Below are 19,518 nucleotides of genomic sequence, written 5' to 3'. Positions count from 1 at the left end.
TTTTTCTTGCGTATGGCGTGCACAGCCTAAAGTTGTTGGTCAAGGGTAGACATCCAGGCCAGGACAGCATCAGTTACTGGGTGGATGGCTTTGATGCCCCCAGGGAAACGCCTCAGTGGGCAGTCATTCATGATGTGTGGGATCGTCTGGTCTGGATGTCCGCAGTCGCAAGCAGGGCTGTCTGTCATCCCACACTTATGCAGGTGATGGGCTGTCCTTGCATGGAGGGTGCGGATTCTGTTCAGAGTCAGCCATTGCTTGCGATGGAGGTCAAAACCCGGTGGTTTCACTGTGGGGTGTGTGATGACCTCTCTGTTGTTGGTGTTGGCATCTTTCCAGGCTCTGCTCCACTCAGTCTTGGAGTCAAAGTCTCCCAGGGATTTAACGGAAGACCAGAAGGGTTTGCGGGACTTCAGGCATATGTTAGGCAGATAGTTCAAGTCAGCATGGATGGGAAGGTCAGGGTTAGCCTCGATGGTGCACCAATCTTTCAACATCCTCTCCCTTCTGCGTATGCTGGGAGGGGCGATATGAGAGCGGACAGGGAGCCACTGCAAAGGTGTTGACTTAAGTGTCCCTGTGATGGCCTGCATTGCAGAGTTAAGGACAGTGTCAACTCGTTTGGTGTGGCAGCGATTAGCTCAAGCTGTTGAGCAAAACTCAGCAGTTGAGTAGACTGGGGCTCAGCTTGTGGTACGGAGGGTGTGGACATTGGATCCCCACCTGTTGCCTGCAAGTTTCTTGATAATGTTGACCCTTGCTTTCAGTTTATCAGCCACCCTCTTCAGGTGTTGTGTATAGAAAGGAAAAGATTGACAAAAGTGACACATCATTGCATTATACCTAATACACGGTGAGACAGGAGAAATTATGTTGGGAAATAGGGAAATTGCAGACAAATTAAACAACTATTTTGTGTCTAAAATTAAAACTGAAAATGTTGGATATACGGTTCAGGCTGCATCTGTGGGAAGAGGCAGGAATAATGGATCAGGTCAAAGACCCTTCCTTGGTTCTGTTGCAGGATCTCCAACTTGAAGTGTAGAGTCTGTTTCTTTTCCACAGATGTGACCTGACCTGCTGAGTATTTCCAGCATTTTCTGTTGTCAGGGTCTCAACCCGAAACATCACCCATTCCTTCTATCCAGAGATGCTGCCTGTCCCACTGAGTTACTCCAGCATTTTGTGTCAACCTACAAACCTGTCTTTGAAGTGCGGGAGGAAACCAGAGCACCAGGAGAATATACACACTCTGTACAGACAGCACCCGAGGTCAGGATCGAACCCGGGTCTCTGGCGCTGTAAGACAGCAACTCTATCGCTGTGCCACCATGCCACTCCAATTGTATTTAATAACTTTTTGCAGAGCACGCACCCGCTGAGTTTCTCCAGCTTTTTTGTGTGCCTTCGATTTTCCAGCGTCTGCAGTTCCTTCTTAAACACTTTAATGAAGGCCTCTGGAAGTCCAAATGTGCCACATCCACTTGCTTCCCCCTTTTGCAAACAAAATCCTTAAGTGTTGTGGCTCTATCACAACCTAATCAAATAACGATGGCATAGTCATTCCATGTACAATCACCGTGAATAAACACAGGGCCTTTCTGCCAAGGTGGGTCGGAATTAATGAAATGATTCGGTTCATTTATCGGGGAGTCATGTTGTGACTGATAAAAGCAGAGTGTGTGTCAACGGATAAAGGAGTGGGATTAGTCAAACAGCCATTGTCCAGCAATTGCGAATATTCTGCTGAAGCGTACGGTGAATTAGCAATTGCTTGGTTTAACTAGCTGACCCGTGTTTCAAATCACACTAACACGAAGTGACAGCTCCGGCCATAAGGTTAGCCAAGTTCGCAGCTCTGGCAATTACACGGGTCCAAATCTCTTCTGCAAAACCTAGGTCACGTCTGCGCCATTCTCCGTCTGCAAGGCTGAAATACACCAGGGGCCGAGGTCTCAATCTATCAGTTTATGGTTCGGGTTAGCGAGCCCTCAATCAGCCTTCTTATGATGTTTTATTACAACATTTTACACCCGAGCATGCCTGCAACTACTTTGGGTCCCGAGGAGCAGCGAGTGGTTTTAATTGAACACTGATGATGTTGGTATGTAGCAAGGTCACTCCTGCCCGCGCACCCCTCAAACTGCAAGCTCCTGCCAAGAATGCCCCGCTCTTCCTGAATAACTTGAGAGGAACAGATCAGGTAGACGCACCGAGTCTATTGCCCAGAGTAGGGAAATCAAGAGCCAGCCGACATAAGTTTAAGGTGAGGTGGGATAGATTTTAATAGGAATCTGAGGGGTAACTTTTTCGCACAAAGGGTGGTAGATACACGGAATAAGCTGCCAGAGGAGGTAATTGAGGCAGGTACTATCGCAATGTTTAAGAAATATTTAGACAGGTACATGGATAGGACAGGTTTAGAGGGATATGGGACAAACGCAGGCATGTGGGACTAGTGTAAAGGGCATGTAGACACAAAATGCTGGAGTAACTCAGCAGGGACAGGTAAAAGGGGGCGATGTTCAAGGTATATTTGGAATGGTTCGGTGTTAGCTGAGGGGAAGGTGGCAACAAGGCATACAATCAGTAAAATGTGATCAGGAAGAGAGTGAAATGAGTCAGAGAACTAGAATGAGGGAGGAAAGGAGAGAGAGGGAAAGCTTGGGTTACTTGAAGTTAGAGAATTGTCATACCGTTGGGTTGAATGCTGCCCAAGCGAAACAAAGCTGGGTGGCAGTGTGAGCAGCGATGAGGATGCTATGAGGCTGCAGAGCGACTCGAATAGGTTGGGTGAGTGGGCAGATGCATGGCAGATGCAGAATAATGTGGATAAATGTGAGGTTATCCACTTTGGTGGCAAGAACAGGAAGGCAGATTATGATCTGAATAGTGTCAGATTCGGAAAAGGGGAGGTGCAACGAGACCTGGGTGTGCTTGTACATCAGTCACTGAAAGTAAGCATGCAGGTACAGCAGGCAGTGAAGAAAGCTAATGGCATGTTGGCCTTCATTGCGAGAGGATTTGAGTTTAGGAACAAGGAGGCCCTACTGCAGTTGTACAAGGCCCTGGTGAGACCGCACCTGGAGTATTGTGTGGAATTTTGGTCTCCTAATTAGAGGAAGGGCATTATTGCAATTGATGGAGTGCAGCGTAGGTTTACCAGGCTAATTCTGGGGATGGCGGGACTGACATACGATGAAAGAATGGGTCAACTGAGCTTGTATTCACTGGAATTTACAAGGATTCGAGGAGATCTTATAGAAACATATAAAATTCTTAAAGGATTGGACAGGCTAGATGCAGGATGTTGGGGGAGTCCAGAACCAGGGGGTCACAGTTTAAGAATAAGGGGTAGGCCATTTAGGACGAAGATGAGAAAACATTTTTTCACAAAGTGAGTTGTGAATCTGTGAATTCTCGGCCAAACAAGGCAGTGGGGGCCAATTCACTTGATGTTTTCAAGAGAGAGTTAGTTTTAGCTCTTAGGGCTAAAGGAAACAAGAGATATGGGGAAAAAACAGGAACGGAGTACTGATTTTAGATGATCAATCATGATCATGTTGAATAGCAGTGCTGCTGAAAGGGCCGAATGGCCTACTCATGCACTTATTTTTCCATGTTTCTACGTTTCTATGAAACATGTTGGCTGGTGTGAGCAAGTTGGGCCAAAGGGCCTGTTCCCACGCTGTAAGTCTTCATGACTCTGCAACTCGAAATGGAAACATGGGTGTCTGGGAAAGAGGCATTCGACATGGTGGTGGTGGTGGGAAGGGGTGGGGGGGAGGGGAGATGTTATTTCTACAGCTCGTGTTTTAGATGATCTTTCATTTACACCTGTGGCCAACTACAGTGCATGGTGATATTTGATCTATTGGCGCATTTAATGTAATCACTTGACCTGTGGAGATAAAGCTGCTTACCAGAATGCTACCAGAGTGTGGTCTTACTTCGGCCCACCGAGTCCACGCCGACCAGCGATCCCCGCACCCATTACACTATCCTACACACGCTAGGGACAACTTACAATTATACCAAGCCAATTAGCCTACAATCCTGTACGTCTTTGAAGTGTGGGAGGAAACTGGAGATCCCTGGGAAACCCCACGCAGTCACGGGGAGAACGTACTAACTCCGTACAGACAGCACCCGTGATCCGGATGGAACCCTGGTGTCTGATACTGTAAGGCAGAAACTCTACCGCTGCGCCACTGTGCCGCCTGTTTGCATGTACTCTGGCAGAAACATGTACCATGGACTTATCAACGATGGATAGAGTGCCACCTTCCTGTTTATTGATTTCAAATAATGCAAAGTGCATTAGAGGCAGCGACCAATCCAAAACAATGTTTCACCCATGGAGTTGTGAATCTGTGGAATTCGCTGCCACAGAAGGCAGTGGAGGCTAATTCACTGGATGTTTTCCAGAGAGAGTTAGATATAACTCTTAGGGCTAACGGAATCAAGGGATATAGGGAGAAAGCAGGAATGGGGTACTGATTTTGGATGATTAGCCATGATCATATTGAATGGCGGTGCTGGCACGAAAGGCCGAATGACCTACTCCTGCACTTATTTTCTATATTTCTATTTATAACTACTGATATGTGGTGGAATACAATTCTCTGACTGATGTTCCACGATGCCTCCATAAAAGGCCAGTTTTGAGAATTTAGATCTGTTCAGAATCTAAACTGTTCCGCAGAATGGTGGTTTACAACAAAAAGAAAAGACACAAAGTGCTGGAGTAACTCTGCAAGTCAGTTAGCATCTCAGGAGAACATGGATAGGTGATGTTTCACCTTGGGGCCCTTCTCCAGAATGGTGGAGCCATGCAATGGGACAGAGGAGATGCTGAGTATGAAGATAAGAACTTGGCCATTGTCTAATGGAAAGACAGAGCAGACTTGAGGGGCTGATGGCCTTACTCCTGTTCCTATGAGATTTTAGTACGTCAATAACTTTGACAAGATAATTTATATGAAAAAACAATGAACAGAAGTTCCAAAAACAGATGTGCTCTGTTTGTCATAACTCATCATTTAGAGCTTTTCCAATTGATGGCCTTCTTCTGTTTCCTATTATTTTGCAATTAATAATGCGCTTTCTATATTTAGCTCCTAGATATGTGCTTTATTAAATCCATATTTGCATCAATCAGCATACATTCATAAAAGGGCTTTGTAGATGAGGTGTAATGGTTGTGAAGCTACTTAATGATGACTCTGAACACTTGATATTGAGGTTCAGAAAATTCCCTTCTTTTCCTGCAGCACCTTGGGTTATACTGAAGATGAGGTGAAATATTTCAATAAAGACATGAGAAACTGCACTTTATGGAATCCTGAGCAAAACACCAAGTGCTGGAGGAACTCAATGGTCCAGGCAACACCTGGGGGGAGAACGGACAGAAGACATTTCAGGTTGGGACTCTTCTTCAGACTTCTTGTCATCTCTCTCCAGATGCTGCCTGGCCTTATGCTTGGTGAGATATTCCAAGCATCATATTGCATTAGTTTAAGAAAGAACTGCAGATGCTGGAAAATCGAAGGTAGACAAAAATGCTGGAGAGGGTGAGGCAGCATCTATGGAGCGAAGGAAATAAACGTTTTGGGTCGGAAACCCATCTTCAGACCTCTAATTAGTTTGTTATTTTCAAGATATAGCATTAAAACAGGCCCATCAGCCCACCAAGTCTGTGCCAACCAGCGATCACCCATACATTAGTTCCATCCTACACACTAGGGGAATCACTAATTAACCTACAATCTTGCACGTCTTTGGAATGTGGGAGGAAATCAGAAAACTGAAAAAATCCACAAGGAGAACATACAAACCCCATACAGTCAGCGCCCGTAGTCAGGATGGAACCCAGGTTTCTGGCGCTATAAGGCAACAACTCTACCACTGTGCTGCCCCAACACAGTGAATCGGATGGGAGATGAAAGCAGTCATCCATATTTTTACTGAGATTAGAGGAATAAATCCACGTTTGAATCTTTTCTGTCTCGACTGACTCTGGTGGGACAGTAATTATCCTCCTGGACTGGAGAAAGAGATGAGGATAGCTGGAATTCCCATTCTTCACTCATCTGTTATGAGTGAATGGATGTGGCAATCAGGTTTAAAGTTAGAACTGACAGAGATCGTGGTGCTACTGAAGTTTGCAACACAGAATTTGACCATTTGACCCTTTATGTTCATGCCAGCCAATGAGACCATGTTAATCCTGCTTCCAAGCATATGGTATAGACTTTCCAGTGTTGTTTCATCCAGCTGTTTTATTGATGTGGTGAGAATTCTACTTTTCACATGGTGAGATCCAGACACGCATTGAGATCCAGACAGCCCACTGAGTGATATTCTTTCCCAAAATAATTGAGGGATATGAGTTATGTGTAAAAGGGAAGTGAAAGTCTTGGCATTATGTTCATCACTGACATTGTAGGCTGAAGGGCCTGTTCCTGTTCTGTTCTAAATGTCCTCTAATCTGTCTTCCAACTAATAAGTCAACAATCCATACAGGTGGCCTTCATAGCCTGTGTCTTATGCTTAACTTCCCAGCAAGTAACTTTAGACTTTACTTTCGACATACAGCGTGGAAACAGGCCCTCCGCCCACACCGACCAGCCCACTTACTAACACTATCCCACATACTAGGGACAATTTTCCAGAAACCAATCTAACCTACAAACCTACACATCTTTGGAGTGTGGGAGGAAACCGAAACACCCGGACAAAATCTAAACGGTCACAGGGAGAACGTACAAACTCCGTACAGATAGCATCCGTAGTCAGGATCGAACCTGGGTTTCTGGTGCTATAAGGCAGCAGCCCTACTACTGCGGCACTGTACCGCCCAACATCGGTAACATCCAGCGGATTTCCAGTAACCAAAGGGACGGTGGCCAGCATATTACTAACTTCTGAAACTGCTGGAGCAAAATGGTGGTGAATCTGAGGAATTCAGTGCAACAGAAAGCTGTGGAAGCCAAGTCAATGGATATATGTTTAAAGTGGAGATTGATAGTTTCTTGATTAGTACGGGAGTCATGGGGAGAAGGCAGGAGAATGGAGCTAAGTGGGAAAGATAGATCAGCCACGATTGAATGGTGGAGTAGACTTGATGGGCTGAATGGCCTAATTTAAGAATAAGGGGTAAGCCATTTAGAACGGAGACGAGGAAACACTTTTTCCACACAGAGATATGTGAGTTTGTGGAATTCTCTGCCTCAGAGGGTGGTGGAGGCCAGTTCGCTGGATACTTTCAAGAGAGAGCTAGATAGGGTTCTTAAAGATAGCGGTGTCAGGGGATATGGGGAGAAGGCAGGAACGGGGTACTGATTGGGGATGATCAGCCATGATCACATTGAATGGCGGTGCTGGCTGGAAGGGCCAAATGGCCTACTCCTGCACCTATTGTCTATTTTCTGCTCCTATGAATACATGGATAGGAGGGATATGGGCCAGACATGGGCAGATGGGACTAGTGTAGCTGGACATGTTGGCCAGTGTAGGCAAGTTGGGCTGAAGGGCTTGTTTCCACACTGTATCACTATGACTATGAACTTATGAACACAATTATTTGTTTTCGTTAGGTAAAAGAATAAATCATCGTATTTGCTGTTATTCGGAAGGCACAAGTAAATCGAAGATTGCAGTGCGTTTTTGGAAAGGTGGAGAGACAGCAGATGTGCATTGCCTCCTACCAGGTAGACTTGCCATTCCACACACTTTGGAGGAAACGGCAGCTGGAGTTAGTTTGGGGCACTTCAATTCTTTCCTCAGCAGATCAGGTTGAAACTGTTCCAAGCTTATTTTACTTGCAATTTTAACGTACGTCAAAGAGCGGAGACTGTTTCATTTACCAGCTCTGGGCTATATAATCAAACACCAGTCTCTGGAGAGGAAGATTGCTTGAGAATGTGACACCGACCAGCGGCACCTGCTTGCTGCTGGATATACTTATGCTCCTTTGGAAAAAAAAAATCCTTTTGCTGCTTCTGAAGCATTATAAATGAAATAATGGTGTGCCCAAAACAATTTCCATTCTGATCTCTGAATGTTCATTTCCCACAGGTATTATACCTACAGGAGTTGCTGCTTGAACCAGAAATCAAAAGACTTTCAGATTTTATCCCTCATAAGTGATAGACCTACAGCAGTCATGAAGGCGATCCATTGACAGCAATCAAGAAGGTGATCCATGGGTGTCAGGGGTTGTGGGGAGAAGGCAGGAGATGGGGTCAGGAGGGAGAGATGGATCAGCCATGACTGAATGGTGGAGTAGACTTGATGGGCCAAATGGCCTAATTCTGCTCCTATCACATGATCTTATGATCTTGTGATTTTGCTTTGTTGCATAAATTTGATGAATTAGTCATTAGTTTATTGTCATGTGTGTGGTGAAAAGCTTTTGTTGCATGCTCACCAGTCAGCGGAAAGGTAATACATGATTGTAATTCGAGCCATCCACAGTGTACAGATACATGATAATGGGAGGAAATCATGAATTAATGAAATGTTGCTGCCAGAGCAGAGATTTAAAAGAGTGGAACGATTGTAACGAGTGATGGCAGATCCGCCTCTGTGACTCGCCCACCTGGGTTGGGCGCCATCTTGGATCTATAAATCAAGACGAGTTTGCCTTAGTTAGGGAGGGTCAATAAATGCTGGCATTTCCCCCAGTCCGCACATCCTGCAAAATATAACTGGGGAGACAAATATGTTGGAGGCAACAAAAGAGACAATCTATGAACGGCTTTGTTAGTGCAAAAGATATGTGAAAGGTGTCATGGCTGCTGCTGCATTTGTTTTCAAGGGAAATTATAACTTAGAAAGGAATATTGGTCATTATCACTGGGCTGGTGCTACCTGATTAAACTCTGTTCCTGAAATACAATAATAATACATAGAAAACCACATCAAAAGATCTTAGTTTATAAAGAACTAAAACAACAATTTTAAAGTACCCGTTCAAGTTCAAGTTCACATTTATTGTCACATGCACCAATTAAGGTACAGTGAGATTTGAGTTACCATGCAGCCATACAATCAAGAAGAACACAATACACAATAGAATTTAACATAAACATCCACCACAGTGGAATCAACATTCTTCACTGTGATGGAAGGCAATAACGTTCAGTCAAGGGCCTCGGGTCCCACTTGGGCGTCATTTGCACGTCATTTACGCCACATCATTTACGCGTCGTGACGCGCACGTGATGCGCGCACGGTGTGCATTACGCATGCGTGGTGATGTAGGCAGTGATGAGCGGTCGCGCGCGGCGCCCCAGGATTTTGGGATGTACAAAATCTTTGCGCGGCATCTGCGTGACGCGCAAATGACGCCCAAGTGGGACAGGCCCTTCAGTCTTCCTCCTTTGTTCACCGTGTTCGGGGCCTTTGAACCCTCCGTAGTCGCCGCTACAGACGGCCCGATATGCAAGCCCTCTCGTCGGAATGATCAAAACTCCAACGTCGGGAGGCATCGGAACACAAACTCCGTGGCTTAGAGTTCCCGAATCGGCCGCATTCTTACCGGAGACCGCGGCTTCAAAATGTAAGTAGCATTTTTATTTTTATCTGTTGTTATTTTTATCTACGGATGGTTCGACTGACCCGACCGCGGGAGAATAAAGAGAAAGAAGATTGGACTTTTGCTCTCCATCACAGTGAGGAATGTGGGGAATTCGCTGTGGTGGATGTTTAAGTTAACTGGTATGTAGATGTGTTCTGTTGCTTTTGTTTTCATATGGCTGTATGGTAATTCGCATATCACTGTACCTTAATTGGTACACGTGACAATAAAATACCTTTGAAACCTTTGGTGCTGTATCGTGCTACATTAATGTTTATTTAACTCCTTGAATACTGCTATTTTGCACACAAGGTTGATTGCTTTTTGCACAGGGCAGTGATGGGGATGAAATGGTCTCTGCACCTCACCACTCCCTCCTTCTCAAAATGGGTAAGTTTATAATATTTTGTAATAGAAAATTAGGGTTATGCTTATGCCCCTGTACAATCCCGTACATTTTACTTTAGACTTTAGATTTTAGGGATAAAGTGTGGAAACAGGCATTTCGGCCCATCAATCCCTAGATTAGCTTTATCCTACACACTAGGACCATTTACCCTAGGTTAACCTACAGACCTGTGCATCTTTGGAATGTGGGAGGAACCCGGAGCACTCGGAGAAAACTGACTCAGTCACCGAGAAAACGTACAAACTCCGTACAGACAGCGCCCATCGTCAGGATCGAACCCCGGTCTCTACCGCTGCGCCACCATGCCGCTCTGTGGAATTTGGTAACACAGAAGGCTGTGGATGCCAAATCAATCAGATCCTTGATTAGTAATGCCCCTGTCCCACTTAGGAAACCTGAATGGAAGCCTCTGGAGACTTTGCGCCCTACCCAAGGTTTCCGTGCGGTTCCCGGAGGTTGCAGGTGGTTGCCGGAGGTTGCAGGTAGTGGAAGCAGGTAGGGAGACTGACAAAAACCTCCGGGAACCGCACGGAAACCTTGTGCGGGGCGCAAAGTCTCCAGAGGTTTCCGTTCAGGTTTCCTAAGTGGGACAGGGGCATTAGGGTGTCAGGGGTTATGGGGAGAAGGCAGGAGAATGGGGTTAGGAGGGAAAGATAGATCAGCCATGATTGAATGGCAGAATAGACTTGATGGGCCGAATAGCCTAATTGTGCTCATATCATTTATGAGCTTATGTGGTGTTCATGATTTTATTTGCGCAAGATGTGCAATCTTATTTTTTTTAATTGCGAGAAGTGGAGTTTGAAAAATGTAGGAGTGATCGAGGGTTGGAAATAAAAACTGACTTTGAGAAATGATCAGGAAAGAAATAATAAACCAAAAATGTCTACTTCCATCACTCTACCTTTGCTCATGTCACTCTGAGCAATAAATTCAGATGTAAGTAATGAGAGCATAAAATTAATCAACCTTTTTAAAAATCAAAGCCAGTGTAAATCAAGTCTCTGCTACTGAACAACTGAACAATTTTAAGCCCAGGGTTGTGGCTATGTTCAGTTCAATCAGTTAACTGCAAATTAATCCCCAGTGCTACAGGAAACCAGCTCGCAAGTAATGTCACCATTTCTCAGAAGTGAAAAACTGAACTGTTTTTACACTTAATATCCACTACGCTAGCCTATAAAATATTGTATTTATTTTAAAAGACACTTGGGACTGATTAATTAACATTTAACCTATAATTTCCTGAAGAAAGTTTGAATTTTGGTACCTTACTTAACTAAACATTTCCTTTTGAGAGAGAGAGAGAGATGGAGAGCGGGAGGCAGACTTTGCTTCCAGGAATAATTGACCCAATTATGTAAATATCTGAGAGGAAATATTAAAGAACAGTGCGCTCTTTATTCAAATTTAAAATCTTATTGTTTGGATTGCAATCATTTCAGGATTGTAAGAATAACAATGTGAAGGAGAGGCAACAATATAAATGAGATGCATGCAAGGTAAGATTATTCTAAATAGGATGATGGAAACTATGGTAGTTACTCAGTAGAAGTTTGTAATAGATTTAAGGCAAGTCTGGAAAAATAACAAGAGTAAAAGCAAAGAATTGTTACTTACTTTGGACGTTTATCTACTTTACAAGAAAAGCACCAGCAATCTCTGAGATTCTAATTTCAAATGTAACCTGTATGAATGATTCATTATATACGTGTTTGATTAGGAAGGCAATTAAAAGCAACTGAAAAGATATGTTAAATTGACGATAGGCACAAAATGCTGGAGTAACTCAGTGGGACAGGCAGCATCTCTGGAGAGAAGGAATGGGTGACATTTCAAGTCGAGACTCTTCTTCAGACTGATTATTGACTATTGATTGATTGATATTTTATTGTCACATGTACTTGGTACGGTGAAATTCTTTGTTCTGCATCCAATACTCGTTTAGAAACATAGAAACATAGAAAGTAGGTGCGAGAGTAGACCACCAGGTCCGTCGAGCCCGCACCGCCATTCGCTCATGGCTGAACACTAAACAGACACACTTACCCACAAACAGTAGACACAAGACACAGAACACAAGACACTACCCTCCCCTTTATACCGCTATCACCCCTCTCCACCCCAAAAACCTCGTGATCTCCTGGGAGAGGCAAAAAAACGGATAAAAACCCAGGTCCAATTCGGGAAAAAAATCCGGGAAATTCCTCTCCGACCCCAATCCAGGCGATCGACACTTGTCCAGGAGATCACTCAGGTCTTACTATACTAACCATACCTAGGTCCATATCCCTGCCCTCTCCCCGTAGCCCCTTATCCCCTTGGCAGCTAAAAAACCATCTATTTTAGTCTTAAATATATTTAAAGTTTCTGCTTCCACTGCTCCCTGGGGCAGTGAATTCCATAAATTAACCACCCTCTGGGTGAAGAAGTTCTTCCTCATCTCCGTTTTAAAAGAGCCCCCCCTTATTCTGCAACTATGTCTCCTAGTTCTAGTTTCCCCGATCATTGGGAACATCCTCGGTGCATCCACCCGATCAAGGCCCCTCACGATCTTATATGTTTCAATGAGATCGCCTCTCATTCTTCTAAACTCCAAAGAGTAGAGTTCCAGCCTACTTAACCTTTCCTCATATGTCAATCCCCTCATTGCAGGAATTAATCTTGTAAACCTTCGCTGCACTGCCTCCAGGGCTAGTACATCCTTTCTTAAGTATGGACCCCAGAACTGTACACAGTATTCCAAATGTGGTCTCACTAATACTGTGTACAGCTGCAGCAAGACCTCCGTGTTTTTATACTCAATCCCCCTAGCAATAAAGGCCAAAACTCCATTGGCCTTCCTGATTGCTTGCTGCACCTGCATACTAACTTTTAGTGATTCATGTACTAATACCCCTAGATCCCTTTGCGTTGCATTACAACGCAGCTCCTCCTCATTTAGAAAATAACTTGCCCTATCATTTTTTTTCCCAAAGTGAATGACTTCACATTTATTAGTATTAAACTTCATCTGCCAAGTTGTTGCCCACTCACCTAGCTTATCTATATCCTTTTGCAGACTCTTCCTATCCTCCTCATCCCCTACTTTTCCTCCCATTTTTGTATCGTCCGCAAATTTTGATATATTACACTTGGTTCCCTCCTCCAAATCATTTATATAAATTGTGAACAACTGGGGTCCCAGCACCGACCCTTGCGGAACCCCGCTAGTTACCGGTTGCCATCCCGAGTATGAACCATTTATCCCCACTCTCTGCTTCCTATTTGTTAGCCAATCCTCTACCCATGCTAATATATTACCCCCAATCCCATAATGTTTTATTTTTAGCAATAGTCTCTTATGTGGCACCTTGTCAAAAGCCTTTTGGAAGTCCAAGTATACCACATCCACCGGTTCCCCTTTATCCACCCGGGTTGTTACTTCCTCAAAGAATTCGAGCAGATTCGTTAAACAGGACTTCCCCTTCACAAAACCATGCTGGTTCTGTCCGATGAAGTCATGTTTATCCAAGTGCCCCGTTAGTGTTTCTTTAATAATTGTCTCTAACATTTTACCCACCACCGATGTTAGACTAACCGGTCTATAGTTACCCGCCTTCTGTTTACTTCCTTTTTTAAATATAGGTGTTACATTGGCCATTTTCCAATCCACTGGGACCGTTCCTGCCTCCAGGGAGTTTTGGAAAATTATCACCAATGCATCCACAATCCCCACCGCTATCTCCCTCAAGACCCTTGGATGTAATCCATCAGGCCCAGGGGATTTATCCTCCTTCAGTCTCATTAATTTAGTTTGTAAAGAGTTGCCATTTATAGGGCACCAACAAAGTCACAAAAGTATTCAATATAGTCCCAATGGTCTCGCTTCCTTCCGGACCAATAGTGATTGTGTTTTTCCTATTTTGTTTAGTTTAGTTTAGACATAGTGTGGAAAAAGACCTTTCAGCCCACACTGACCATCGATCACCCATTCACATTAGCTCAATGTTATCCCACTTTCACATTCTGCACACAAGAGGCAATTTACAGAAGCCAATTAACCTACAAACCTGTGTGTCATTTGAATGTGAGAGGAAACCTGAGCACTGGGAGAAAACCCACCTGGTCACAGGGAGAACATATACTCAGGATTGAACTCGGGTCTGCCGCTGAGGCAGTAGCTCTACCTCTGCACCATGGTGCCGCCCTGCTGCAAGCTGTCGTCTTCCTGTTTAGATATCTTTGCATGAGATCCTTTTGTAAAACAGTGATTTGGCCACAGAAAGTTATTGCAACTAATTCTGGTCACTGCTCTTTGGGAAGTTGTAAAAGGCCTTGAGTGTATAGAAAAGAGTGCTCTGATGATCTTAGGCTTTGGTTACCAGAACAGAATAGAGAATCTTGGGTAAGTTTGGCATGGAGAGCAACTGTTGAAAGAAGATTTGAGATATGTACAATATTATAGACAATAGACAATAGGTGCAGCAGTAGGCCATTCAGCCCTGGCCATTCGAGCCAGCACCGCCATTCACTGTGATCATGGCTGATCATCCACAATCAGTACCCCGTTCCTGCCTTCTCCCAATATCTCTTAACTCCGCTATCATTAAGAGCTCTATCTAACTCTCTCTTGAAAGCTTCAGAGAATTGGCGTCCACTGCCTTCTGAAGCATTATGATGGCTTTAGAAACATAGAAATAGAAAATAGTTGCAGGAGTAGGCCATTCGGCCCTTTGAGCCTGCACCGCCATTCAATATGATCATGGCTGATCATCCAATTCAGTATCCTGTACCTGCCTTCTCTCTATACCCCCTGATCCCTTTAGCCACAAGGTCCACATCTAACTCCCTCTTAAATATAGCCAATGAACTGGCCTCAACTACCTTCTGTGGCAGAGAATTCTAGAAATTCACCACTCTCTGTGTGAAAAATGTTTTTCTCATCTCGGTCCTAAAAGATTTCCCCCTTATCCTTAAACTGTGACCCCTTGTTTACTTCGAGATGTTCATTTCCTGATACTTTTGGATCAGCCCATGCCTACGTGTTGTCTTGGTCTTGTTGCATGATGTGTAAGTTACCTCATTAGCTGAGGTGTTACGACTGGAATTGAACATATTGCAATCAACTTTAATGAAGTAGTTGTAGATAGCCCTGATACTACCAACCTATTTTTTGCCAGCAGTTTCACATATCAAAAGAGAATTAAATGCTTCTTTCCCTTTCTGCAAAGAAGGGAGGCTGTTGTTGGCCAAGTGAGATATTAGTTATTGGTTCATTTTAAGGCATCATTAATCTATCTCTTTATAGAGCCACGGAAGCTATTACTGTGTCCAACAACAGCACTGTCCTAGGTTACAACAAATAAACCAAACAGTTCACAAATCAGATATGTAACCCTGAACCAAGTTCTCACATGGCAGAAGATGTCCCCGGCCCTATGGTAACCGGCAAATCCATACAGCTGCTCACCTGTGCGAATTTACTGTATATAAAAGTCAGCCATTCAAGATCTGGGGAGGACCTGCATTATAGTTGTGTATTGTATCAGAATTGGAAACACCATTAATCAAGACTATGGCTCAAAAAGTGATACTTGTTGATCTTTGAACTGAAGATGAGCAAATTGGAGAAACAGGCAAAGAAAATGGAAAATTATTAACAAATTATTAACCTATGAAATCACTCCCCTCGCCTTAAATCTATGTCCTCTGGTTCTCAATTCCCCTACTCTGGGAACATGACTGCATTTATCCGATCTATTCCTCTCATGATTTTGTACACCTCCAATAGATCACTCCTCATCCGCCTGCGCTCCAAGGAAGAGTCCTAGCCTGCTCAACCTCTCCATATAGCTCGGGCCCTCAAGTCCTGGCAACATCCTTGTAAATCTTCTCTGCACCCTTACCAGCTTGACAGCATCTTTCTTCTAACATGGTGCCCAAAACTGAAAACAATTCTCTAAATGTGGCCTCACCAACACCTTGTACAACAGTAACATGACCTCCCAACTTCTAAACTATAGTAATTCTACCAACTCTATTCCCCAAGTGTTCTAGCAATAACGTTTCTGCTCCAAGTTAAGCCAGTACAGTTGGAAATAGCATTATGGAAATAATGATGCAATTAAATATATCCCTGACACCAGAAAAATATCAGGCACACTGACATGAGTAACACATGAAATTAGCCAACTAATTTGATATTAGTGGGTGTAATTTTGAATAAAAGAAGGTCAATATGTGAAACAGTTTCCAACATCCTACATTCATTTATAGTGACTCCCAAAATCTCTTGGAAAGATTGCCATCCAGTGGCAAGCTAGATAAATTGTTTAATGGTGCTTTTCTAAAGTGTTCATCGCATGTGTTGTTGGTGAGGTTCAAAAAGCTTACTTACCAAACACTGCTAAGGTTTTACTACATACTGGAGAATTATTACAACATTTAAGCAAGCAGTCTGATAATCCCTTATGTCAGAAAGTTCGAACAGATTTTGTTTTTGTTTTTTTTTGACATTTCTGTGATAATATGAAAATTCAAGACCTGGATCGATTACATCAAATTTTACTGTAAAAGACATGGAAGACTAACGAAGACAGAGCAGTGCTTCAATAATTGAAATAAATATGCATTCGTGCTGGCAACTTTATCCACCGAGGTGAGTGGTTTTATTTTGATTCCAGTACAAAAATATCAAACACATCATTTTGAAGGCATATCAGCATTAAATGGAAAATAAAGAAATACAGCTGTGTGGAATTAGACACTCTCAAATTGAGTAAAAACCTATGTTGATTAAAAAAAATTAGACATGTTTGCAACTGATTTTTTCTGCACTAATCCCTGTTTGCATATGCAACCTGACTGCCATGCCTCTTGTTTTGTCTATTTGTTTTGTCATCTTTCTCTACATTTTTTTCAAAACCGATTTGGTGTACATCAAAATGTACATCCAAGTTTTTACCAGTGCTGTTGTCAAATGTGGGTGGGTGGGGGGGGTCGATAAAGATGTCAGAGATGGAATGAATTTGTAGGAAAGGGCACTATTTACACTGAAAGTATGCAAAGTCCAAGACACTGAAATGAAAGATTAACCCTGCAAACTAAGAGAAAGCCAGCGAGTTAACTAGGTGTTGCCATCTGTTTGGGATGCTTGATCTTGACTTGCCCTATTGCGACAGCTGCCTAGAGTTACTTAAAATTGCATGTCAAGGAATTATTCAGATTTAAGATTTGATACTGACCTTGAGTTGCTCCATGGCACTTTAGACGTTGACACATCTGCCAAATCCTTCAGATAAACCCCACCCCCCCACCCCAAGGAAGAAATAGCATGAACTGAGATCAGGTCATTAAGGAACCAATTCGGGCGTTATGATTTGGGAGAAAAGATGGTGGTGGTCTCCAGGGAACCTTTCTGGAGTCTACCCAGGCAGAAACCACAGCACAGAGTGTGGACCACAATCCAGTCATCTTGATAGACTAGTGTCAGAAATAGCTCCATCTACCACCGTTTGAAGTAACATAAGGTTTTGGTTATAGCTTTCAGCATGAGACATATTTCAAGGCAACTTGTGGATGTAATTCAGATTTACTATTTTTCATACGAAACATGGATAACTACTTTGGCCTTTGCAATCATGCCAGTTCCTTCCCAAGAGGTGTATCTGATAAGTGTTAACTACATGCTTCTACAAAATGGTCACCTCTGATTGAGGTGGTGGTTTAAGCCTTTTTAAATAGACTTCACCATATAACTTACACCAAGACTGCAGAGGTCCTGATCTTCACTTACAAAGTTAGTTAAAGGACATGGAGCAGGTGTCATTTTGGGTCAAGACCCATCTTTCTCAACCCAAAACATCACTTATTCCATTTCTCCAGATATGCTGCCTGACCCGCTGAGTTATTCCAGCATTTTGCATCTACCTTCGGTGTAAACCAGCATCTGCAGTTCCTTCCCACGCATAAAGGACATGGCTACCTTTTTGGGTGATTCTTGGATACTCTATTCTTGCTTTTATTTACACGTTTGCCTCTGGTTGGAAAATCACAGCCATGGATCCATTTGCAGTGAGCCTAGAATCTGCCAGAGGCTAGTGAAAGTCTGGTTCGGGGAGGGGTAGAAAGCAGGCATAAAAAGGGAGAGGCACTAGAAGAGTGGATGTGATTAGGGGAGTAAAAAAGCTGAAGTAAGCAAATAATGGATTGTGGGGAGGGGAGACAGGGGTGGGGAACTGAAGAGAACGGGGCTGTAGAAGAGGATGCGAGAAAGATTGTGTTTGTAACCCTGCGTTGTGGCTGAATGTGCACCTAAATATTTGAGTTCAGCCTTTGCTGCAAAGTCTGGACTCTATAATTATTGTGAACTTGTCAAAGAATCAAACCTCATTGTCTTATCTGGTACCTGGTGTGCGAAGAATACCCCTCCGTAAAGTATTCTCACAGAGCCAGTTGAGTGAGAGAGAGAACATGTTATTGCATTTACTCTTTATAACTCTATGGGGGAAAATGGCTTAGTCCTAGGTCATGAGAAATTAGATCTTCCACCCTTTAGAACTGGAGTGAAACCATGTTATCCTTAACTGTGACAAACCACAAAATAAAGAGAATATATCCAAAGGTATTTTTTCCATTGCATACTTTATGGCATTGTTGAGAAACTAACAATTCTCTTGGTATCTTGGTTTACTTTGTTGCCTCAACCAAAACATAGAAACATATAAAATAGGTGCAGGAGTAGGCCATTCGGCCCTTTGAGCCTGCACCGCCATTCAATACGATCATGGCTGATCATCCAACTCAGTATCCTGTACCTGGTTTCTCTCCATACCCCCTGATCCCTTTAGCCACAAGGGCCACATCTAACTCCCTCTTAAATATAGCCAATGAACTGGCCTCAACTACATTCTGTGGCAGAGAATTCCAGAGATTCACCACTCTCTGTGTAAAAAAATGTTTTTCTCATCTCAGTCCTAAAAGATTTCCCCTTTATCCTTAAACTGTGACCCCTTGTTCTGGACTTCCCCAACATCGGAAACAATCTTCCTGCATCTAGCCTGTCCAACCCCTTAAGAATTTTGTACGTTTCTATAAGATCCCCCCTCAATCTTCTAAATTCTAGCGAGTACAAGCCGAGTCTATCCAGTTTTTCTTCATATGAAAGTTCTGACATCCCAGGAATCAGTCTGGTGAACCTTCTCTTTAGTCCCTCTAATGGCAAGAATGTCCTTCCTCAGATTAGGAGACCAAAACTGTACGCAATACTCCAGATGTGGTCTCACCAAGACCCTGTACAACTGCAGTAGAACCTCCCTGCTCCTATACTCAAATCCTTTTGCTATGAATGCTAACATACCATTTGCTTTCTTCACTGCCTGCTGCATCTGAATGCCTACTTTCAAAGACTGGTGTACCATGACACCCAGGTCTCGTTGCATCTCCCCTTTTCCTAATCGGCCACCATTCAGATAATAGTCTACTTTTCTGTTTTTGCCACCAAAGTGGATAACCTCACATTTATCCACATTATACTGCGAACTAC

Source organism: Amblyraja radiata, chromosome 14, assembly GCF_010909765.2.
Source record: "Amblyraja radiata isolate CabotCenter1 chromosome 14, sAmbRad1.1.pri, whole genome shotgun sequence".
In the NCBI taxonomy this organism is placed as follows: Eukaryota; Metazoa; Chordata; class Chondrichthyes; order Rajiformes; family Rajidae; genus Amblyraja; species Amblyraja radiata.
Note: the sequence above shows the minus strand (reverse complement) of the source record.